The 25,293-nt window shown below is 51.7% G+C and overlaps 1 protein-coding gene across 2 annotated transcripts in view; it reads left to right on the top strand.

Annotated features, from left to right (window-relative positions):
* Positions 1-25,293, top strand: part of IFT140 (intraflagellar transport 140) — a 2,226,364-nt gene that overhangs the window by 1,428,793 nt on the left and 772,278 nt on the right. The window lies entirely within an intron of this gene.

The following is a 25,293-nucleotide window of genomic DNA, read 5'->3' as shown; positions in this document are numbered from 1 at the left end:
ACCTGGGAGTGACCTAGCATAGGTAGTGACCTAGCATAGGGGTAGGAAGTTCTTATGCTAGCTGGTTTCAAGGAGTCATGTGTTGTCTTTGTGATTGAGGTGGCGCAAATAGGGTGAGTTCTGGCGCTGAGGTGAGAGTTTCTTCTTAGGCAGGAGGCTGGGAGATGGCAGGGGGTTACTCTGGGCGGCCTGGATCGTAACCTTGCGGGAGCTGGTGTAGTTCTTAAGGGCTCCCCTGGTGAAGTGGTGTGAGACCCGTTAGTAGTTAGGCATGTGCTGTCTATGGGGGATGGCTTGTTAGGGGCTATAGCAGGGTGGAGCTCAGTTGCAGCTGTCTGCGTGGGTTTGTTCGGGGCTGGGGCATGGCGAAACATGAAGGCCGCACACTACGTGGGCTTGATTTGGGTGGTGCGTAGTGTGGACGTCGCTCTCTGCATAGGCTTATTCGGACTGGAGCCGGACAGAGAGCAGTAGCTGCTCTTTGCGTCGGCTTGTTTGGGGCGGTGCAGAGCGCAATAGCCGCTCTCTGCATGGGCCTCTTAAAGGCTAGAGCAAGGCTGAGCGCAATAGCTGCTCTCTGCATGGGCTTGTTCGAGGCAGGGTGGACTGCGGTAAATGCTCTCTGCATGGGCTTAATCGGGGTTGAGGCAGAGCACAGCGCAAAAGCCGCTTTAGCAAGGGCTTGTTACAGGTGGGGCAGCGTACAGTGGCTGCTATCTGCATGGGCGTGTTTATGGTGGTGCAGTAGCCCTTCTCTGCGTAAGCTTGTTCGGGCGGGGCTAAGCGCAATAGCTGCTTTCTGCATGGGCTTGTTCGGGGTGGGAGGGAGCGTGGTAGTCCTTTTCTGTGCAGGCATTTTAGGAGCAGGAGGGAGCGCGGTAGTCACTTTCTGCGTGGGGGGGAGCATGGTAGCCCTTCTCTGCATAGGCTTGTTTGGGCAGGGCTAAGTGAAATAGCCGCTTTTTGCGTTGCCTTGTTCTGGGTGAGAAGGAGCGTGGTAGCAGCTCTCTGTGTATGCTTGATTGGGGCGGGGTTAAGGGCAATGGCTGCTTTCTGCATGGTTTTGTACGGAGTGGGAGGAGCGCAGTTGTCACTCTGCATATGCTAGTATGGAGAGAGAGGGAGAGAGAGACAGACAGACAGACAGAAGGCATGATCACAGGAAGACTGTGGTGGATCAGAAGGCCAAGTAACAATGCTGACACTGTTCCGATAAAATCAGTTTAGGAGTACCGAAACACTATCCGAGACACTGGTGAAAGGACACAAGCAAGCTTAGGAGGAGAGGAAGCCGATCCACAACAAACGAAAACCCTGGTGATGTTAGCCCAAAGAACGGAAGTTAATGGGAATAATGGGAGACCCAGGGGAGTGGATGAAAATCAGTATTATTGAAATGCTCCAACTCATCACAGTCAAGAAAGAGAGAAAACATAACAAGAGGGAATGAGAATCATTGTTGGACTGCTCATACTCGTTTTAGTCCAGAAGGAAGTATTGTACAGTCAGAACAGACAGAAGAGAAATATTATGGGAATGATCCGACTCATAACAATTCATACCAAAAAGGCCAAGGTGGATGAAAAGAACTGGGTACCAGCAGGAAAGAACCCTAGGAACAAGCTGGAGTTGGTAAAACCATTTCAAGAAAAAGAGCAAAAGTAAATAAGACTATGAACTGTTCATGTCAAAAGGAAATAGCCCAGAAGGAAAAGATAATTCCATGACAAGTTCACCAGAGGAGGAGAAAAAAAAATCAACCCTTATAAATACATTAACTGTATGTACCGATAAGTCATCACTAGAGAGTATATGAAGATCATATTTTGAAAAGTGGCTAAAAAGGAAGTCAACACACCTCTGGAGAAGTCCTACTGATTCTGAGTTGTAACAAATAGTTTAGTTTAGTTTATTATTTGATAATGCGCACCAAAACCCAGGGGTAGCCGGGCGCAGCAGTTACAAGAATACTTGAGCTTAGTTACATACAATAGTGCATACAGAAGATACAGTACAAATGTTATTAACAATTTAGCAAGCATGTATAAGGGGTACAGGAGGAGGGGGGTTCCTATACCACGAGGAAGTCAGGTCAGGGATCAGGAATGACAGTGGTTATTCACCGTGGGTAGCCAAGGGTTAGTTGGCGTTAGATCAGAGCCACTTTTTTACGTGGCATCTAAAGCTCGAGTGTGGTAGATTAGCTCTCAGTGCAGCGGGGAGGGCGTTCCATGCGCAAGCAGCTTTTACAGTGGTATGCCTTTACAGTGGTATGATCAGATAGGTTAGAGGTGGATGATTTAATTTATAGACATTTCACTGATGACCACCTTTGCTATTTTCGTTAGGTAGGGACGCCTTGTAGAATAGGGGAAGCCAAGCTTTATTCCTTTTCTTTAAATAAACCTACCAGTGAAATGTCTAATCATGCTCTGTGTCCTTCTTCTGACCTACCACATTATGATACAGGATTATCTGATGGTCACTGAGAATCATTCATACTGGAAACAATTCAGGCGTCACTTTTGTATCCTGTGATATTGATCTTATAATATGTATGATGTACACAGTGAAGTTTAGCTCAATCAATCTAAACTCACATCCAGTCAATATTTGACAAAGTTTAGATGTATCTTCCAGGCAATACCATTTTGGTTTGACTGCGTTGGGCTTGACCAATGGAGACCCCTACACCGCTGATGTGACTTGAATATGTATTATGTTCCGTTGCTGCCATTTATAGCATGTAAAGACCACTACTTAGGGGATCATACTGAAAACATTGCTAAAGCTAAATTGTGTTGAGCTCAAACATGGAGGGATTATTATTCCAGGCCACCTTGGCATGTACAACTCTCCTTGCATGCTTCATTTCTTAGAAATATGTTTGCCAGCCATGGAGACAGACCTGAACCCTGCTGTGGGCCAATGGGAGCCATCAGGATTGTGTATTTGAATGCCTTTTTAAGATTTGTGACCGTGTCCAGGTTGTGTACTCTGATGTTCATTGTGTAGTGTGCTTTTCTATTAATTGCTCGACTTTTTCAGCTGGTTTATTCCACAGAAGTGTGGGTTTAAAGTGTACAAGAATTTCAGCTGTCTGATCTCAGTCTTTGACCTGACAGTGACTATGCAGTTGCCTCAACTGTTTGTATTCCCTACAACCTCCACTGTTTCAATATAGAGGAACAACAAACTAACACTTGAACCACAAGTAAACGCCATAATGAAGGATCCTACCATTCCTTTCTTTCACCCGCAAAAGACTCACCATTATCGCACTCATGTCCAGAGTAGACTATGCTAACAGCCTATACCTAGGAATGCCAGAACGACTGTTAAAAGAAACTTCAGCGCATCCAGAATGCTGCGGCAAGACTCATGCTCCAACTACCACGAGGAGAACACATTACCCCAGCGCTGAAAGTGCTACACTGGCTGCCAATAAAAGAAAGAATAAAGTTCAAAATTATGTGCATAATGCACAGAGCAGTCCACGGCCAGGGATCAGAGTTACTAAAGAAACAAATAACCGAAACCGGACCGGGACCAAGCGCAGCGGAATTGCTACCAGGACGACCAAGTTCACCGAACACCTCAACCTCAGGCTTCCCACAGCAACACGACCACACCTAGACTATGGCTGAGAGGATCAGAGTCATGTCCTGGAACGTCAGGGGACTAAACAGCTACATCAAACAGCGCCGCGTTTACGCCTACATGAAGCGCCACAGAGTCGGAATCGCTCTCCTTCAGGAGACCCACTTATGTGGCCCTAAGCTTGCAGCGCTAGCTAAGGTCTGGCGAGGTACCCTAGTGGGTTCCTCCTACTCCACCTACTCCAGAGGAGTCTTGATATGGATTGCCCCCTCTGTCCCAGTCAAGCTGATCCACACCAAGACGGACAATGAAGGTAGGATGGCCCTAATTCAGGGCACCATAGAGGGGCGTGACGTTCGCCTGATTTGCACTTATGCCCCGAATCATGATGCCACTGTTTTCTTTCGTTCGTTGTACGCCCGGCTGTCCCCGAGTAACGAATGTATAACGATATGGGGAGGCGACAACAACTGTACCTTAAACCCTCGCATAGATAGATCGGATGGCAAGCATGGCGACCCCTCCCCACCCGCCAAGATACTGAACGCCCTCACACAGCAATATGCCCTGAAAGACCTGTGGAGAGCGCAAAACCCCGAAATCAGAGGCTACTCCTTCTACTCTCCCCCACATAAGGTCCACACCAGGATAGACTGCCTGTTCATTAGCGAAGAGCACGTGGCCGGGTTTGAAGATACGCAGTATCTGGCCAGGGTGCTTTCAGACCACTCCCCACTGATGACCTCTTGGGTGACCACAGCCCCCCGGCCCCCCATCCCGACGTGGAAATTAAGAAGCGAAGCGCTATTAGATAAAGCCTTCAATGAACAAATCAGGGAGGGCTCCATACACTACTGGCAAACCAACATTGATAGCGTCAGATACTTGGGCACAGCATGGGAAGCCTACAAGGTGGTAACTAGAGGGGAAATGATAGCCGCGGCCGGAGGGGCCTTGAAATCCGTCACGACCCTGCTAGAGCACGCTGAGACCGAACTCCAAGACCTCGAAGCCACCCCGTCCCCTGATCCCGCCCACCTGCAGAAAATGATTGAACTTAAACAAACATGCCTAACACACTGGGAGACGCTGGGGAGGCTCAGCTATGCCAAATTCACGGAAAGGAACCACGCCCTGGGCGACAAACCCGGGAAACTCCTTGCATGGCTTTATAAACGAGAAACCCCCAGACACCCCATATGCTCCATCTGTAATACAGACGGCTTGACCCTTCACACGCAAGTGGGTATTAACGCAGAGTTTAAGCAATATTACCAAACCCTTTACTCTGATCCAGCCCCCAGACCACGCGATCGAAGATGCCCTGGACGCCATCAGGCTCCCTCGCCTGGAGGACCATTTGGCAGATTCCCTCGGAGGCCCCGTCACCCCAGAAGAGGTCGCAGCCACCATTAGGGCACTGCCCTCCGGTAAAACGCCGGGACCGGACGGTCTCCCGGGCGAATTTTATAAGACCTATGAGGACATACTGGCCCCCCTACTGTCCAAAGTATATAACGAGGCGTATGAAACAGGTCACCTCCCCGACTCCATGACCGAAGCTACCATCATCCCCTTACTTAAGCCCGGCAAGGAAAGCTCTGACTGCGGCTCATATCGCCCCTTATCCATGCTGAATGTAGATAATAAGATCCTTACCGCACTACTGGCCAGAAGGCTGCGTACAGCCGTCCCGTACCTTATACACCAAGATCAGACAGGCTACATGCAGGGCCGCTCCATGTCTGAGAACCTGCGAAGGCTGCATCATGTGATACACAGCACAAACGGCTTGCCCGGTAAATATGCAGTTGTGTCCCTAGACGCCTCTAAGGCCTTTGATTCGGTCCGATGGACATGGCTCTATGCCACCCTTGACAAGATGGGGGTCGGAACGGCTTTCTTGAATTGGGTCAAACTCATTTACACTAATCCCACAGCCAGAGTGCGAACCAACAACACCTATTCGGAAAAATGGAGTCTGGCCAGGGGCACCCGGCAAGGGTGTCCCCTATCCCCTTTCCTTTACATCCTGGCGATTGAACCAGTGGCGGCATACCTCAGGCAGGAGTATGGAGACGGGGGGATAGTGGTAAATGGAGTGAACCACCTTGTCTCCATGTATGCGGATGACATGCTCCTCTACCTAAGGGATCCCGAATTTCTTCTCCCCTACATACTCGAAACCCTAGATGGGTTCCAAAGATGCACCGGGATCCAGATTAACCACGGCAAGTCTTGCCTATTCCCCCTGGCTGCACTTAGTGGAACCGAGAAAGAACACCTCCCCCCTCTGGCCCTGAAGTGGGAACCCACCACGTTCAAATATCTGGGCGTCGCGATCCACCGGGACCCCGAGGCCGAACACGCATTAAACACGGGCAGGGCTAGGGAGGGACTGGCTAAATCAATTGACCTATGGTGTAAATTGCCCCTCTCAATGGCTGGCAGGGCGGGACTCCTCAAAATGGTTGCTCTCCCGCGTCTTCTACATTTCTTCACTAACGTCCCCTACAACATCCCCCAACGTTTCTTCAAAGACCTGAGCAAACTATGTAGGAAACTCCTATGGCGGGAGGGGAGGCACAGAGTGGCCCTAGACGTAACTCAAAGACCGTACGAGAGGGGAGGCCTGAAGACCCCTAACTTTGAGCTCTACTACATAGCGGCCCAGCTTAAGCACGTGATCCAGTGGATGGCCGATGATGCCACGACGGACACACGCCTATTGCAGCCCCCAGACGCACCTTGGTTGCTTAGGGACCTCCTCTGGATCAGACCAATACCTAAAACGCTGGATGCATACCTCATCCGCCTAGGCACTCGGATCTGGAGTCGGGCCTGCAAATCGGTCGGGTTGACCGACCCCTACTCCCCACAAATCCCTATAGCCGCCATCATGTCCACTAGACCGGAGGACCGGAAGGCGATCCGGAATATGTGGGAACCCTCCGGTGTTGCCACCCTGGGCGATCTGATAGACGACCAGGGCACTCACACATTTTCCGAACTGCACGAGTTGACTGGGGTTCCACCGGGTCAGTTCCTTTTGCATGGGGCGGTGATGGACAGGCTTAGGAAGCGATGGCCGGAAGCGGAATCCCAATGCGCCGGACACGAGTCCATTGAGAATTTGGTGGGCGTTGCAGAGGGGGGACATGAAACCTCTAGGCTTTATGAGATCCTAATTGACAACACCACACATAACGAACTCACATGCAGGGGTAAATGGGAAGCCGAGCTAAACACGCTATTCGGAGACACGGAGTGGGAAACAATAACACATTACCATAAAAAAGTCTCCAGGAATGCCCGATTCCAGTTTATCCAATTTTACATCATCCACAGGGCCTACCTTACCCCTGCTGTCATCTCGAGATTCAATGGTGCCGGCGTAGTTCCGTGCCCCAAGTGCCAAGAACCCGCGGCTTCACTGACCCACATGTTTTGGGCCTGCCCGGATATACAAACCTTCTGGTCGCAAATTCAGACCAGGTTGGCGGAGGAGGACATAACGCTAGACGTGCAATCCCCTAAGGCATGTCTACTGGGCTCATACCCGCGAGGCAAAAAAAACAAACCCCTCAATAGGCTCAAGGACTTGATGTACATCCTCGCAAAAAGGCGCATCGCAATGGCCTGGAAGTGCCCCAGGGCCCCTAGACTTGTGACATGGTGGGAAGACCTCCGTAGGTGGTCTATGGCCGAAACCGGGGCCTGGGAGCTGGCACAGCGACAGCAGAAGACAGGTGACTCGGAAGACCTCTTGCAATGGATAGCCCTCACGACAGCCCTGTTCCGTCCTAAAGAAGTCAGTACCTCAGGTGATGACCCGGACAGCCCGGGCTCACCCTAACACCAATGACAGACCGCGCAACCCCGGTCCGGGTTCGCATGGGGGGAGGAGGGAATGGGAAGTTATTGTGGATATATAACTGATTGCTATGTGGATGATGCTGTTTGTATAAGTTTTTTTTGAAAAATCAATAAATATATTTAATAAAAAAAAAAGAAACAAATAACCGCCTACCACCCGACAAGATCACAACATTCGCCTAGTACCAAAACCTTCCAACAAAAGAAAACTCAGAGCATCATCTTTCACTCACCTGGCAACTTCGACCTGGAATACCCTACCAAAAAGCATACGCAACAGAAGGGGTTATTTGGAGTTCATAAAACTACTCAAAACTTGGCTCTTTGCTCCAGATTCAGGATGAATCAACTAGGAAGAAAGGTCCACAACCAAACCTGTGAATACCCCCTGTAGGAAACCATAAACCCTAACCTACCCCTCCATTATGAAAGCGGGGGTGGGTGCGCACCGCCCAGCCAGCCCCACACGCCACCAATCCTAAAGGATACCTGGATAGTTGGGGACAACCAGCAGGATGGACAATAAGGGACAAGTGCTGTGACCAAAACTACACCTGCCGCAGGGCAGGTAGCGGATATTAGCTAGATACACAAACCACTGGGGCCACACAAAAGAGAGCTCTCACCACACAGCATGCTTGCCAACTAGGCAGTCAAAGTAGAGTACTAAAAACACAGGATAACCATATAGGTTGAGCACAGAAACGCGAAGACAAAGTGGCAAGAAATCGGCAAATACTTGAAAACAATTATAACTGTACCTTAAAATTTAAACTTTCCGCATACTCAACATACAGAAGCTCACACAACCACCTCTCTGCACAGCAATCCGCACGCACTTCACCACATTGAAACTTAACAACACATAACCCGCACAACAGCACATGGGAATTCTGGCACTGATCGAAAACCGCACTTAAGTTCAGCTTAACCGAACTGAAGCGGCAAAAAGGACATCACAACTCTCATTTTCCTATTCCCACTACACCCTACTAATCCCCCCCCCCCTTTTTGACACCCTCCTTTTCAGATCCGTCAGAGCGCTTGGGGACCAAAGCAGTGGTGACGGTGCGCGGTACAAATACCTTTAACATTAACATAATTACATTGAAGGTGTGAGGGAACTCTGCAGTCTGCCATTTCTCTGTTGACTGGTTGTTTTAGCCTTCTTTCTAAGATGGGCCTTGTATTGTACACATTATCTAGGATAGCATTAGTCTGTCTCTGGTTCAGGGCAAGCTGGAGTGTGCTTTGCATCAAAGCATCATTACTAACGAGTAGAGATATTCACTCCCTGATTTACAGAACATAAATATCACCAGAGTCTATATGCATTATTTTCTCCAGATGTTGTTCAGAGGCATTTGGTCCATAATGGGACTCCAGTACTGTTTGCCAAAAGCACACCACAAGTGTTGAACTTTGCAACCGCTTCCATTACTGTGAATCTAACTGGTCACTTATAAAACATATGAAAGTTTTGCCTTCTGGATCTACTTTGGCACATCCCACTCCAAAATTGCATCATTGTCATAGAGCAGAAGGTTTCTGCTCTTTCTGAATGAGTTATAGAATGAAGCTGGAAAGCAAACTAAAAGGATCACAATCCGCGGATGAAATTTGGTCTATTGATTTAAAGCGGCTTGGGGTTTGGGTGGACAGATTCCCAGCACTTTTCTACGCAGACGATGCCCTGCTATTGTTCACAACACCGATGGGGTTGAAACATTACCCGAAAATCTTTATGAAGAACTGACAAGAATCGTCAATGTCATTGAATCTGGAGAAAACAAAGGTGCTTGTTTTTGGTAGAAAGAACTAGAAGAAAATTAAAGTGAATGTGTCAATTGTCAATTATGTGTTGGAACAGGTGTGTCTCTATGGCTACCTGAGGATACGATTCGCTGTAGATCTGACATGGTCAGCCCACCTCGCTAAAGCTATATATTAAAATATAGCGGTGGAATCCGTTACCTCTCCAATAGGCCCAGAAGGGGTGCAGTTTCCCAAGATATTTTATTATACCAAGAACAAGGTAGGGCAGTGGCATTGTATGGCGCAATGCTGCGAGGAGACTGTCACTCACCCGAGCTAAGTGTGGTGGACAATGGGTTCATGCAGGGCTTCTTTGCGCAGTCCAAGAGAGCCCCAATGGCAAGTTTATGCTGGGAATGTGGCCTTGAGCCCATACACAGTCATTTGTAGCAAGCCGCTGCTCTACTGGATTAGGCTCTGGAGCACACCAGAATTAACTAAATACAAACACTCAATGTGCAGTCTATTAAGAACCCCTGGCTCTAGCTTATTGGCATGGCCCTGGTTTGTACGTTAAGGGCATCAGAACCTGGGAATGGGGACTGTCTGGGATATACCAGAGGAGACAACTGTGACCACAAAGGCCCGATTAAAAACAAAGCGCCATGAAACCACCATAAGACAGATTAAATGTGCTTGAGCTGCGCTAAAGACGGGTGCCCGTTACACGATGACGAAACCAGCTGAGGGATTTGAAATGTATTTAGACTGTGTTGCACCTGCCTGTGCCAGGAGTTTATATAGTCAATTGCACACCAACACCCTCAAAGTGGCCGAATATATGGCTAGTTGGTCAGCCTTAGCCGAGATGAGTTGCAAAGTGTGCGGCAGCTCTGAAGAGTCAGTAAAACACATCCTATTATTCTGCCCAGGCTACTCAAGTTTGAGAAAGCATTACTTACTGCCATTACTCCGATTGAGAGATATCAGAACAACCGATTCGGCCATAGAGTTTTGTAAGAATCCACTAGATGTGAACCTAGCCTATTAAATCACAATATTTGTACATAGGGCCTAGTTACATAGCGCAAAATACGATGGACATTTATGTGTGTTGGATAAACTGCAATTTCAGCCTGTGAAAGAAACTGTGTGTGCAGGAACTAGTCTTTTACCCTGTAATTTTTAAACTGTTTCCTATTATGAAATGATGATCATCTGTAGGTTGTTGACAATGTGGAGCTAGTTTTTTACTCTGCAGTTTTTAACCTTTTTCTTATTATGAAATGATGATCGCCTGTAAGTTGTTGACAATGTGATTTTTAATTGCTTTGATGGTCTTTGATGGTCTATACAGAATAAAGTTATGTATACACATATATAGCGGATAATCAGTCCACGCTTCCAGTACATCACCAGGAACCTATCTTCAACTATCCTGGAATGTCAACTAAACAAACAAATGAGTACTAGGTTTCACATAACGCTCAACCTTAAAATGTAAAAAACCTCTCATGTAGTTCTAGTGGATAAATTATTAGACCCAATAGAATTTGTAAGCTTTAAATTCCTCTGATTTATTACTAGTTTCTTGAGCAAACACGTGTTTCGAGTCATTGCTCTTCTTCAGGGCTCCAAATGAATGAAAAATCCTCAGCTGCTCCTTAGTTCTGGAGAAGCGCACCCTAATGTTTATAAGCAAGGGTCTGATAATAAAACTTCCATTACTGCACCTAAGCGCATGATAACACTTTGCATCTCGGCTGCTCCTGCGATACCGGATTGACCGACATGGGCTGTGTGTCCTACAATGTCAGTCCATCAATGAAAGGCTTCTCAGGCATGGAGGGTCTTGTAGCAGAGATAAACAGGCCTTCCGTGAAAATGCCAGGACCTTTTTGATATGTGCCTTAAGAAGCTAAAAAGAATTCTGCTAATCCTGCATTAGCTGAACAGAGGTGCTGAGCTGAGTAGCTATATGCTTTCTGACCTACAGACGAGTCCCACTGCCAACCCTGGGGGCCACAATTGAGAGAACGTTTCACTGTGGCCAATAGGCAACAGTAAACTACTCTGCAGGGCACTGACACAGAGGCACCATCACACCTTAACCCCCTGTACACATTTTATCAAAAATGTATGTTAACAATGAGTAGTTAAGCGAAGAAAGCGCTCATGCAGGTGTGTCTGACAAAAAAGCTATCCATAGCTGTTTAGAAAAGGCCCACTTTAGAGCATATGTGAGATTAAATCTCTAGGACATTGACACCAAGACATTGCACAGTTTGTTTATCACTTGAAAAGGCTTCCATCCTGGCAGGCAGACTTCTCCATCGTGGGGATTACATGTATAACTGCTGACTACCTCCACCTTTTTGCGGGATTTGTGAAACCTTTGAAAAATAGAGAAAAAATTCTACTTTAAATAAAACATTAACAAAGATTAATTTTGCCTGTCTGTCTTTACTGGGTTTAAAAACATGTTTTTGTCAATTTTACGTCAAAAAAGCATAGCAGGCAAAAAGAAGAAAATAAAAAACGGGGAAGCATTTAAAACATGGAAAAATAACTGTCGCTCTAAGGCAACAGACTGATGCTGCCTCCCAGAATTTACAACTGTACTGTCAGTTGCTTTTTGGAACATATTGTATCTGATATTGAGCAGCAAAATCTATTTTTCATAAAATTTCAAATAATTTTTTAAGGATTTCTCCAAATCCTATTTTCCCACCTTTTATCCTCAACTATCTGTCACTGGTTGACAAATACGGGTGGGAAAAAGCCAAAGAAAGATCACCATGACCTGTGTATTGGTTGTCTTCCAGACAGTCAGATTGTGCATAATTTGCCAAATATTGTCTTCTAAAAGGTAGAAGGACAGGGCAGGCATCAGATAAGGATCTAAACTAAGTTTGTTCCTATGTTCTGGGACTACTACTAGCCAAGACTGAGTCCTCTGTTGTTTGTCCAGCACTGACCAAAAAGCCCTAAAATTACTTTACTGGGATCATTTTTCCGTCACAAGTCCACTCTTGCACTTCTGCCCCACGCACCCTGAGCAACACTGCAGTTACATCTTGAGGTCGAAGCGATTGACTGCAGGAGCTTGGTTTCCAGGGATGTCTTAAGTTGAGTGGCATTGTCATTGTTGCTCCCTTTCAAGCACGTCCAGGGAGGCTTGGACATGAATGTTCCCATTGTCTAGCCGTTACACATAGAAATCCATCTTGTCTACAACAAAACACTGCCCATTTTCAATAGAAAACCTTCTGGCAGGCTGATGAAGCATCTTTGCACTCAAGCAGAGGCGTCATCATCTCTTGTTAGGGCCAAAGGCAGAGAAATTGAAGCATTTGGACAGACGTAAAAAACATATTTGCGGGTTAAGTCTCAGAGAACACCCAATACTGATGTCACATGCCCAAGACAGCTGCCAACACCATGATTTGTAGAATTTGGCTCAGACCAGCGAAATAACTCTCCTATGTCACCAGTCTATATCTACCAGTCTCACCAATTGATGACTTGGTAGCCTTTGAAGGGGTTTGTGACAAGGCCCCCTGATTGTCCCTGGGAGTGAGGCAGGGGGTGGCAAAGGGGGCTTCGTACCTCCACTTGTGCCTTGTTGCTAGACCAAGTGGTGGAGTGGGGAGGTTCCCCTGGTTAATTTGGCTTGCCACAGTGAAAAGCCGTGGGACGCTGCTCTTGTAAGACTATGCACCGTTGTGCAAGTCTCATAGATACATGATCCTTGCTCTTACATCCCGTCCCCTTTCCTCCATACTGCATGGGTGCCCCTTCCAAGGGATGGGAGACGAAACCTTTTTCACCAGAAAAAACCTTCTTCCCCATTAAATTTAGAGGCGGGTGTGGGTGCGGCCCTGGAGGCATGCACTGCCCTGATTCCGCCCTCCGGCGCCACACCTCAGTCCCCTTTTTTTCCGAATCGACGGGAACGGGCTGAATTCACCAGCGCTCCTGGGTTTGGCTTTGGCCATGTAATTCCATGCGCAGATACTTCTTCTTCTGTCTTTTTTGTCTTTTTTATCACTCAGGCGTCACGCTACTCCCCGGCGCATGTCGACTTCCACAGGATTCAGCAGGTGTCCATCCTGCGACTGGTTCTTTCCAACTTCAGACCCCCACGCCCTCGGCCTACACTGCCTTGGCCCAGACCACTGCTGGCAAGCTTGTACTGCATGCAAGGCCCTTTCTTTAAGGTCTCTGAAGAACAGACTAGCCAGGTGGAAGGAGCTCTTCCAGAGATCGCCTCCAGAGGACCTAATGGACTTCATCTACCATCTATCCAGGCCCAAGGTAGGGCCACTCTTCTCCATCGCACCCCGCAAGGGAGACTCCTTCCCAAGGACTCGCCCGCGCGGAAGGGACCGCTCAGGTCCTCTTACCAGCACGTGCACCAAAACTACTTCAGCTACCGGTCTACAGACCGAGGGAACAGTGGATCCTCCCGGTGACCGTGTTGAGGAACCAGAAGGTTCTATTACCGGGTCTTCACCCAAGGGGCCACACCCTGGTACCGGCATCATGTCCTTGGCGGTGCCTATAAGCAGCTCTACTGGGCGCTCGGCCTAGGGTGTAACACCTACCACGCCTTGGCCTAAACAGGGTATGCCTCATGATCCACACTCAAAGAGTCCTGGAGAAGGCTGGGCCCAGTGAGCCGAGCAACACGACTCAGGCACGTGGAAGGCAGCTCGACAAGATGGCTGCCGTGCCAGACATTAGCACCCGTCCGACGCCGCACCAGGAAAGGGAGCAGGTTGAAGAACGAGTGTCAAGGTGGGACTGGTGTCAACCAGGTACATGGGCTACAGCCTATCCTTCATTTGCGCAGGGCAGGTTCCCGCTGCGTCCATATGGGCAAGGGTATACAGCGGCTCGAGCAGCCTCCCGCTACCCGGTCTATATCCCCTAGCTCCCCTCCAGCCTGTGAGGACAGGTTCTTTGAAAGGTTCCTCCGGCTCATGAAATCGATTCGGATCGGGGGGTCATTCTCAGGGACGCCATCAGGACGTTCTCCCTCTAATGCTTCCGGCGCCGCATGCTCCTCTGCCGGCGCCTCTGGCCCCATCACAGCCTCTGCCACCTGCTCCAGCCCACCAACCGATTGTGCAGGCGGTTCTGTACCAGCATCCGTCGCAGCCTCCGGCTCCGGTCTCTGTACCTCAGCCTCCAGCTCCCAACACACCTCCACTGGTATCGGATCCTCCAGACCCCCAGGTGGACACTGACGAGAAGGAGGACACCGACACACCATCGTCAGCCAAGGCCTTTCTCGGGCGTTTTGCAGGGCTGGCAGAGTACCTTGTCCTGCCTCAACCGGAGATCGAGCTACCAGCAGAGGGGGTCCTCGCAGAAGTCCTCACGCTATGCCCTCTGCTAGGACTGGAATCCTGATGCAGAAAGACGTGGTCACCTTGACCAAGAATGGTTGGCTCAAGCCCCACTCGGTCCAGTCGGTCAATCGACGCCTGGACACCAAGTACAGGAAGATCGAGGGGGATACACTCTTGCTATTGGCCCATCTTCAGCAGCACTCCTCGGTGATTGTCACGGCATCACTATACTCCAAGCCTCAGTCGTCCTCGGCTTCCTCCTCTGCACCACTGCTAGGCAAGAAGGAGAAGATCTTGGAGGCGTACAGGAAGAAGCTGTATTCCAACGTGTCCTTACATCTTCGTCAGGTCCGCGCAGATTCCATGCTTGCGGCCGTTAACCAGAGGCTGTGGCAGGAAATTGCGGATTTCCTCCCAGCGCTTCCCACGCAGAGCCAATCATGTTTCAAGGTGGGACTGGCTGAGGCCATGATTATGGTGCAGGATATCATGGAATCCACTGTGGCCCACATTGACACCTCTGGCCGGGCCATCTGCATCGCCACGGAAATGAGAAGGACAGCCTGGCTCTGTGCTACTAAATTCAACCCAGACGTCCAGGAACGCGTATTAGACCTGCCGTATGAGGGTGGTGACCTCTTCCACTCCACCACGTACGAGGAGCTGGATTAAAAAGAAAAACAGCGCACAAACGGCCAAGTCTTTATCCATCCTGACAAAGACCATGCCCAAATCGTACACCCAGTCATAGCAGCGCTCCGACAAGGGGTGTACATACAGAGGGTTCTGCGGCTTCCAAGAACGGAGGTACAGGCAGCCGGACCACTCACCGACTCAACATCGGCGCAAGCAACAAAAAGGGGGGTGAGTAAGGGCTTTTTCCAGTCCCCCTCCTCTGCAACAGCCTCAGAGGGAAAGAAGGCATGACACGCCCCTCTGGGTCCACGTGTCTCCAGTGGGGGGCAGGCTTGCTCTCCATGCACATTTCTGGCACCAGAATTTCACAGACCGCTGGATCCTCTCCGTAGTATCCACGGGGTACCGCCTACCCATCCCAGCCTCTCCTCTCTCCTCCCCTCCTCTTCCACAGGTTGGGACTGAAACTGAGAGCCAGGCAGTGGAGAAAGTCCCAGCCTCCCAGCGAGGCTTGGGCTTCTACTCCAGGATTTTCGCCATTCAGAAAAAGAACCAGGCGGGCCTGAGAGTTGTGCTGGACCTTTCCACCCTCAACCTCTCCCTACCTCTACACAAATTCAAGATGGTTACGGCAGCTTTTATAGCGGAGACATTGTGCAAGGGAGACTGGATGTGCTCCCTCGATCTGAAGGACGTGTACTTGCACGTTCCGATTTGGCAGCCCCATCGATGGGCTACCATTTCCAATACAAGGTGCTTCCTTTTGGCCTCTACTCGGCCCCCGGGGTCTTAACCAGGCTGATGAATACAGTGGCGGCCCTCCTCAGGGCCTCCACATCCACCCGTACCTGGACGACTGGCTCGTCAGGGCTACATCTCTGGAAGCGGTGCACCACACTTCCCATGCTCTTATGAACACACTGCACAATCTGGGTTTTGCTCAATCTCAAGAAGTCGCAGCTGCAGCCTACGCAGACACTCACCTTCTTGGGACTCATATGGGACAAGTGCTCCGACAACGCTTTTCCGTCGGAGGACAAGATCACAGCCATCAAGAGGGCCACGACTCACTTCCTCAGCAGAGAAGTGACATTGGCCTGGTGGTACCAGCACCTCCTGGGTCTCTTTTCAGCTGTTTTATTGGCTGTCCCCCACACGAGACTCAGGATGAGGAGGATACAGCTGTACTTCGTGGTATCATGGAACCAGGAGCGGGGCTCTCAAGCAGAGATGATCAACATTCCTCAATCTCTCCACCCGGACCTCACTTGGTGGTCCAAGGACTGCAACCTACGGACGGGCAAGCCCTTCCGGCCTCCCACCCCGCAGGTCACCATCACCATGTACTCCTCCCTCGAGCGAGGGAGAAGCCACCCTGGACAGTCACTCCGTCCAGGGCACCTGGACCCGGCAGGTGCAGGAGTACCACATCAATTGGTTGAAGCTGAATGCCATCTGGCTAGCGCTCAGAGCATACCTTCCGCTTATCGGGGGCAAGGTTGTCCTAATCCAGACAGACAACTTGACCAGCATGTACAATGTCAACAAGCAGGGAGTCACCAGATCTCCTCCACTGTGTCTTCTGGCAATCAGCATGTGGGAGTGGGCCCTGGACAACATCTACCTCACGGCAATCCTCCTTCTGGGGGAATCCAACCTGGAGGCCGACAGGCTCAGCAGGTTGGGACAGGCTCAGCAGGTTGGGAGTGGACCATTAAGAGTGGCAGCTAAAGGACCTCACGCTGCAGGAGATCTTCTGCAGATGGGGACACCCCCAGGTGGACCTCTTTGCCACCTGGCACAACAAGAAGAGCCAACAGTTTGCCTCCTGGCAGGAACAAGGGCGACGCATTTCAGAGTCAGTGGAACGGCATGTCAGCATACGCCTTCCCACCCACACCACTGATACACAGAGTGCTATGCAAGATCAAGGAGTCTCACCAGCTCAACATCATTCTAATAGCTCCATGGTGGCCAGCCAGGCCACGGTTCTCGGAGCTGCTCAGCCTCTCGGAGATACCACCGATTCATCTTCCGTTGGGCCCAGCACATCTTCTGGTGCAGCAGGGAGGCCGGGTCATCCACCCTGCGCCACAGAAACTAGCCCTCAAAGTGTGGTTCCTGAGCAGATAACGCTAAGGCACCTCAGCCTCTCCCAGGCTAATCTAGTGATCATACAGGGCGCAAGGCGCAAGGCTACCAGGACCCAGTATAAGAGCAAGTGGACCAGGTTCTGCCATTTTGCAGTCTCTAAGAATATTGACCCCCCTTGCATGTACGTTGGACTACGTGCTCTCCTTCTCGGTGCACCACACCCACTCTGGCGTGCAGCTGGACACTTGCCACACTTACCTCGCAGCCATCTGGGCTTACAGGAACTCGGAGGAAGAGGTCTTCTCCTCCTCCAATCCGATTGTCAAGAAGCATTTGACGTGACTCGCAAGACTCTACCCACCCATCAAGAGGCCACACCCTGTATGGGACCTGAACATAGTCTTGGGTGCCCTCGCACGCAAACCATTTGAGCCAATGGCGTCCGCGGACATCAGGCTGGTCGCCATTAAGACAACCTTACTAGTCGGCCTCACTTCGGCTCGTAGAGTCAGCGAAATCCAGGCGCTGGTCGCCTCAGAACCCTAGACTACCTTTCGCAAGGATAAAGTAGTCCTGCGGACACACCCAGCATTCCTACCTGAGGTGCTGTCTGCTTTCCATCTAAACGAGGGAATAGAGTTCTGCACTGCCTGGATGTCAGGCGTGCCCTGAAATTCTACCTGGACAGGACTGAGGGCTTCCGCAAGTCAGACGCCTTATTTGTCACCTTTGGAGGTTCAAGGCCAGGTTATCAGGCCTCCGTAGCCCGGTGGTTGGTCTCAGCCATCAAAGAAGCATATAAGGGTCAGCATAAGCCACTCTCGGCCAACATGCACGCCCACGCAGTCAGGACCAAGGCAACGGTCATCGCATTCCAGCGGCATGTCCCTTGGCAAGTCATAAGCATGGCAGCCACCTGGGCCACCCCTTCCGCTTTCTGCAAGCACTACTGTCTGGATGCCTGTTCTAGATCAGACGCAGCTTTCGGACAGGTGGTTCTCAGGAAGTTTGCTTAAGGAGGGTCTCCTTTCCACCCTGGGGCTACATTCAATTTTAATCGCCCATGCAGTATGGAGGAAAGGGGTCGGGACATGAGAGTAATTATAAATTACTCACCGTGGTGACTAATGTACCAGTCCCCTTTCCTCCATACGTCCCACCACCCTCCCCCCTAATAAAACTGGTGTCATTAGGCAATGTTATTCTATTGTCGACAAGTCTATGGGGACTGAGGTGTGGCGGCGGAGTCAGGGCAGCTATGCTCCTAGGGCTGCACACCCCCGCGCGCCTCTAAATGTAAACGGGCAGAATGTTTTTTCTGGTGAAAAAGGTTGTCTCCCGTCCCTTGGCAGGGACGCCTATGCAGTATGGAGGAAAGGGAACTAAGGATTAAGAGTACGTTAGTCACTACAGAGAGTAACTTATAATTTTCCTTAGGTAAAAGATCCCTGAGGAAAAAATTTGCAGACGGAAAGACCTGGCCCGTACCTCATACTAAAACGGAGTTACCACAGTTCTCCAGCATGGGGTCTGGCATGGATTCACATGCTCATGAATATTCCCCGTCGTCAGGCTGGGAATCCTCGGTAAAGAAAAAGTCCAAAGTGTTCAGGTGCTGCCCTGGATGCGGATTGCAAAACGTTTTCAAGGAGGACGAGCACTCGCGATGTCTCTACTGCCTTCATGAGGACAAGACGCACGTGGAGAAGGACTGTGCGTTCTGCAAGAACCTTTCGGAACGGACCAAACAAGATCGTCGTTCCCGCCTCACCGCCTGGCTGGAGAAGGGCACAGCAGGTGAGAAGGCAAAGAAAAAGTCTGAGCGGGCTTCTAAGTCCTGTGAGAGCGCCCCGGCGATGGGGGCCCAACAGAAGGCCAAGCACTGCTAGTCCGCGGGCACCGGGAGCGCTGAAAGGTTGGGCTCTTCAGCTGCCAGTCAGGGCGCTACTTCCCCGGCACGTTCGACCACGAGCCAGCGCTCTGGTTCGGGGAAGAGGAAGTCCGAGAACCCGGGTAGGCCGCTGGAGCGGACCCGGTCGATCTCGAAGGGGGAGCGAGGCGCTGACCCTCCCCCCAAGGTGAAGGCCCAGGACGCACTTAAGGTGGTGAGGGCCTTGATCCAGCCGACAAAGGCCTCTATCGAAGTGGTCGCTGCGACCCTGGCGAAGCCGGCTGAGACTACGCCAGTGGAAACGGCCTCTGGGCCCAGAGTATCCCTGCCAACGCGGTGGGAATCCTCTTTCCTGCCCATCGTTAAGACCCCTGTGAAGTCCCCGGCGGAAAAAGAGGAGGGGGGGATGGTGGCCATTACAGACTCGGAATCAGCCTCTGAGGAGGAGCTGGTGGAAACCGAGAAGGGTCTCAACGAGAGGTCCATAGGCCTCAACGAGAGGTTCATAGGCCTCAACGAGAGGTTCGAGAAGGTTCGATCCCAGGGGGCGGTCCCTGCTGACGTGATCGAAGATAGCGACGATGGTGACCTAGAGGGCCCAGTGGAGCGGCCATCCCGTCTGTTGCAGCCATTACCCGAGCCCCAGGATAGCTCGGCGGCCATTTTGTTGGCAATCCAATCCTTATGTACCGAGATAAGGACGAGAATACCACGGAACCCGACGGAGGATCCAGAACCAGGCCCGTCGGGAAGCCCTCCGAACAAGCGGAGGAGAGTCCACCCCGGTCCGCCCTTCGTGCCTGCGAGACCTGGGAACCCCTCATCCCCCTCGCCGGACCCTAGAGAGGATACGGCGACAGATACAGTGACAGGGACGGACGATGATGGCGGCGATGACACAGCGGACATCCCGTCATCACCCCCCCCCCCCCCCCCCCGCGGGCTTCTCCAGCCGACGAAATTGGGTCTTTCCACGCCATGATAACCAGGGCATCCGAGCTCTTCCAGCTCTGCCCTGAAGAACAAAAAAAGGAAGGGTTTCTGTACCAACGACGAGAGGCCAAGAGGAAGACGGTCCTCGCGGTGCCTTTGCTCGACGACATCTGGGACGAGGGGCTTACTGTACTGTACGAGAAGAAGTACTGAGTCCCCGATGCCGCCCCCTTGTGCCTCAGGGCCCAGCCCACGCCGGACTCTGTCGTCTCGGTAGCGGCTAAGAAGGCGGCAGCGGGTGCGGCGGCTTCAACTTCCCCTTCCCCGCCGGACAGCGAGGGCAAGAAGTTGGACTCCATGGGACGACGTGTCATCTCGTCGGCAGCGACGACGATTAAGGCGGCCAATGCCTTAGCGATCGTGGCCCGCTACGACAGGGAGCTCTGGTTGGAGATAGCTCCGCTGCTAGACTTCCTACCTGACAAGAGGGCGGAGGCACTAGAAATTCTGCAGGAAGGCGAGGTGGCGTTGGATCACGCCATAACGGTGGCAGCGGACATTGCCGATACCGGATTTCGCCAACTTGGCAACAGAGTTTGCCTCCGACGACGAGGATGGCTCAAGGCGACAGACTTTCGCCAGGACGTCCAGACCAGAGTGTTGGACATGCCGTTCGATGGCAACAATCTTTTTGGTAAGGCGGTGGACGAGTCTCTACAGGCAGACTCAGAGACGGCCCGGTCCTAGGGGTGCTTCAACAGTGACGGCCCTTTCGGAGCTCCGGGGGCCGACAGGGTGCCACCAAAGTATACAGCGGTGGCTCCTCCACTTACCGCCAGGCGGCCCGCTCCTCTTCCCAGGAGGCCTACAGAGGTTGCGGCAAGCAAGGGGGATCCCGCCGTCGTCGCCAAGGAGGCCAAGTCGGCAAGGCGCCTCCAAGCAAGACTGACCCGGCCATGTTGTCGGGCCCCCACCGAAGCATCCCGCTGGGAGGCCGGCTGACAAAGTTTGTCAGCGTGTGGGAGTCCATCTCCACCGACTGTTGGGTGTTGGACACCCTGGCCAACAGGCACTCGCTGGAATTCCAAAAGAAGTGCCCTCGCATTCCTCCCGTGGCCAGGAAGGAGAATCACGTCCCTCAACTGCTGTTGGAGGTAAGGGCGATGCTCAAGAAAGGTGCCATCGAGCTCGTCCCCAGAAGGCTCCGGGGCTCCGGAGTGTGTGTACTCAAGGTACTTCCTCGTCAGAAAGAAGACAGGCGGTTGGCGCCCCATCCTGGACCTGCGTCGGTTAAACAAATACATCAAGGCGCAGAAATTCAGGATGGTCACCCTCCAGCACGTGCTGGGACAGCTGGAGGAAGGCGACTTCCTATCGTCGTTGGACCTGGAGGATGCTTACTTCCACATACCCATTCTAAAAAGGCACAGGAAGTTCCTCAGGTTCGTGGTTCAGGGACACCACTACCAATTCAGAGCCCTACTGTTCGGATTAAAGTCGGCACCCAGGGTTTTCACCAAGTGCCTGGCAGCAGTGGCGGTGCGGCTGCGCCTGCAGGGGATCCACGTCTACCCCTACCTGGACGACTGGTTAATCCGGACAAGGACAAGGGAACTCGCCGTCGAACACACGGCGAGGACCGTCCAGTTGCTCACGGAGCTGGGGTTCACCATCAACTACCCCAAATCCCACCTGGTTCCATCACAAGTAGCACTGTTTCTGGGAGCGAAGCTCGATACAGTGGGGCGATTGGCCTCCCCTTCAGAGGAGAGGACCAAGACCATCCTGGGCAAGGTGCGGCGCCTGGTAGCCACGGACGTGGCCAGGGTGAGGTCCATCAAGTCCCTTCTCGGGATGATGTCCTCGTGCATCTATCTTGTACCCCTTTGCAGACTTCGGATGCGTCCGCTACAGGAGTTCCTCGTCGCCCGCTGGTTTCAGGCGACGGGCTCCTTCGAGGACAGGATCCTTCTCGACGAGGAGTTCAGTCGGGTGATCCTATGGTGGGGCACCCGTGCTCACCTCACTAAAGGCACGGACTTTCAAACCCCGGCGTTTCAGGAGACGGTGACGACGGACGCCTCTCTGGAGGGTTGGGGGGCCCACACCGGTGATCTCCACGCAAAAGAGGCCTTTGGCTCCCGGAGGAGAGGTCTCTCCACATCAACATTCTGGAGCTCCGAGTAGTGTTCTGGGCTCTCAAGTTGTTCCTTCCGTCCCTCAAGGACAAGGTGGTGAGGATCTTCACCGACAACACCATCACGATGTTCTACATACGGAAGCAAGGGAGCACCAGATTCCCAGCCCTATCCAAGGAGGCCCAGGATCTGTGGCACTGGGCCGTCGCCCAGGGGATGTTTCTGGTTCCCTTCCACTTGGCAGGAATAAAAAACACCATAGCCGACTCACTCAGCAGGGAGCTGCGCTCGCGCCACGAGTGGGAACAGCGCCAGGATCAAGTGGATCGACTCTTCCAACGATGGGGGCAAACCCCAGATTGACCTGTTCACGACGGCGACAAACTCCAAGTGCCAGAGGTTCGCCAGCAGGTTCCCACAGCCGAGGAGCGTGGGCGATGCTTTCTCGTTCCCCTGGGACGGCCTGTTTCTATACGCATTCCCTCTATTGCCGTTGCTGCTCCGCCTCATCAACCAGCTCAAGATGTCCACGTGCAAGATGATCCTCGTCGCACTGGCGTGGCCGAGGCAGATCTGGTTCCCGGACCTTCCGGACTTGTCAACGTCCCCACCAGTCAAGCTGCCGGCAGACGCGGATCTTCTCTCCAGAGAAGGAGGTGCCATTCTCCATCACGACCCACAGTCGCTGAACTTGCAGGCCTGGCTGCTGCAGCACTAGAGTTTGGAGGGTACGATATACCGGCTGATTGCAGAGAGGTTCTTGCAAAGGCCAGGGCGTCCTCAACTCTCAAGTGTTACGGTCATAAATGGAAGAGGTTCTCTGTCTGGTGCCGTGCACAGAAGATTAACCCTCTGCGGATTACGGCCCCTCAAGTACTGCCGTACCAATTGTCGCTGGCCAAAGCTGGACTGGCTCACGCCTCCATCAAAATACATCTGGCTGCCATCTCCCGATATACCAGGACTACGGGACGGGTGTCCTTGTGGTCTCATCGCCTGGTGAAGGAATTTATGAAGGGACTATTCCGATCATTCCCGCCGGTGAAGGCTCCTGCCCAGGCGTGGGAGCTTAATGTGGTGCTGACCAGGCTCATGGGGGCCCCATTCGAGCCGATGCATTCGGCGCCTTTGAAGTTCCTGTCATGGAAGACAGCGTTCCTCATGGCCATCACCTCCGCACGACGAGTGGGAGAGATCCAGGCCCTAACTTGCAAGCCTCCACACTTGACTTTTCATGACACGAGGGTGGTGCTGAGGACTCGCCCCTCCTTCATGCCCAAGGTGCCGTCGGACTTCCACCTCAACGAACCCTTGGTGTTACCAGTTTTCTTCCCGTCGCCTTCGACGCCTGCCGAGAGGACTTTGCACAGGCTGGATGTAGCTAGAGCGCTGAAGTTCTACGTGGACCGCACAAAGAGTTTTCGCAAGACGTCACAACTGTTTGTGAACTTTGGGTCTGTGAATCAAGGGAAGGCTCTCTTGAAGACTTCGATTTCCAGATGGCTCTCTGGCTGCATCATGCACTGTCACCGGTTGGCAAACCGACCCCTGCCCGGCCGTCCGAGAGCGCATTCGACCAGAGCGATCGCTGCTACCACGGCGTTCCTGTCTGGTGTTCCCCTGCTGGACATCTGCAGGGCTGCTACGTGGAGGTCGGCGCACACCTTCACAAGATTCTACTGCGTCGATCAGGACTCCAGGGAGGAGTCCAGGGTCGGCCAAGCAGTGCTGCGCAACCTGTTCGCTTAAGGTGAGCCTGGTGAGGAGGTAAGAGATGCTTAATGTTGAGTTGTTGTGTTGCTTAATGTTGAGCCTGTTGCCACCTCCCGTGGTTGTGCATGTGTATACTGCTATGTATTCTTTTATTCATGAGCATGTGAATCCATGCCAGACCCCATGCTGGAGAAGGAACAAGTTACTTACCTGTAACTGTTGTTCTCCAGCATGGGTCTGGCATGGATTCACATGCGAACCCTCCCACCTACCCCTCTGCGGCTCTTCACTTGGTCATACTGCCGCTTGGCGTGCTACCAAATTGAGGATGGCTGACGGAGGCGGGGCTTAGGGAGAGGGCAGTCATTGGCTGGGGGCAGTATGACCCAGAGATCAATGATTGGTTACTACTAAGAAAGGCAGATCAGAAACGAAACTGATACTGATTTTTTCTTTACCGAGGATTCCCAGCCTGACGACGGGGAATGTTCATGAGCATGTGAATCCATGCCAGACCCATGCTGGAGAACAACAGTTACAGGTAAGTAACTTGTTCCTCAAATCAAACAGCAGGCACTTCAGTCCCAAATTACAGAAAGGGGAGCAAGAATTTAGAGATTCAAGTCTGAGACACTCACTGCTATCGTCCGCCACTCGTGAACGGGGAGAACACTAGAAAGGTCTTGCACAGTGATTCCCTCTTGCAGATGCAGGCTATGAAGATCCAAGATGCTGGCCCAAGCTTCAGACAGATAGGGCTATGGAGCAGAAGGATACAGAGCTAAAGCCTGCTCTATGGCTGCAAATCCGTCCCGTACAAGAAAGTAACCAATCTGGTAGAAATGCACAAAAGACCTCACATCTGAAACCTGTTGAAAGGGGGTGGACTCTGAGGGAGGGTCAGGGCCTTTTCCAAAAGGAAAGTGGTTTACCATAGTGGTGTGGGGTTTATATAGAAGGAGTCAATTTGAAGAATGCTGAAGAAGAGAGCGATCGGAGCGAGAACATGTGTGTGGGACATAGAGAGAAGAGGAAAATGAGGGGAGTGAGACATAAGGAGACAAGGACCTCAGAATTTGTAGAAGGAAAATGCCTGGGAAGGGAAGCTGGACTGGAGCGTGGAGGTGGAGAGATATGAGTAGATGTGGAACATCAGAAGGCGACTTGAGGATGTGGAGTGAGGAAGCAAAGAGCTAAAGAGGGTGACAACACAGGAGAAGAAATTAGTACATAAGAAAGCTAAGGTGGTAGAGGAATGTGTATTTTTATATTAGGGGGGTTCTCCTCCCCAAATTTCCCT

Source organism: Ambystoma mexicanum, chromosome 2q (genome assembly GCF_040938575.1).
Source record: "Ambystoma mexicanum isolate Mex_15411 chromosome 2q, UKY_AmexF1_1, whole genome shotgun sequence".
Classification (NCBI taxonomy): Eukaryota; Metazoa; Chordata; class Amphibia; order Caudata; family Ambystomatidae; genus Ambystoma; species Ambystoma mexicanum.
Note: the sequence above shows the minus strand (reverse complement) of the source record. Positions and strands in the feature narration are given on the sequence as shown.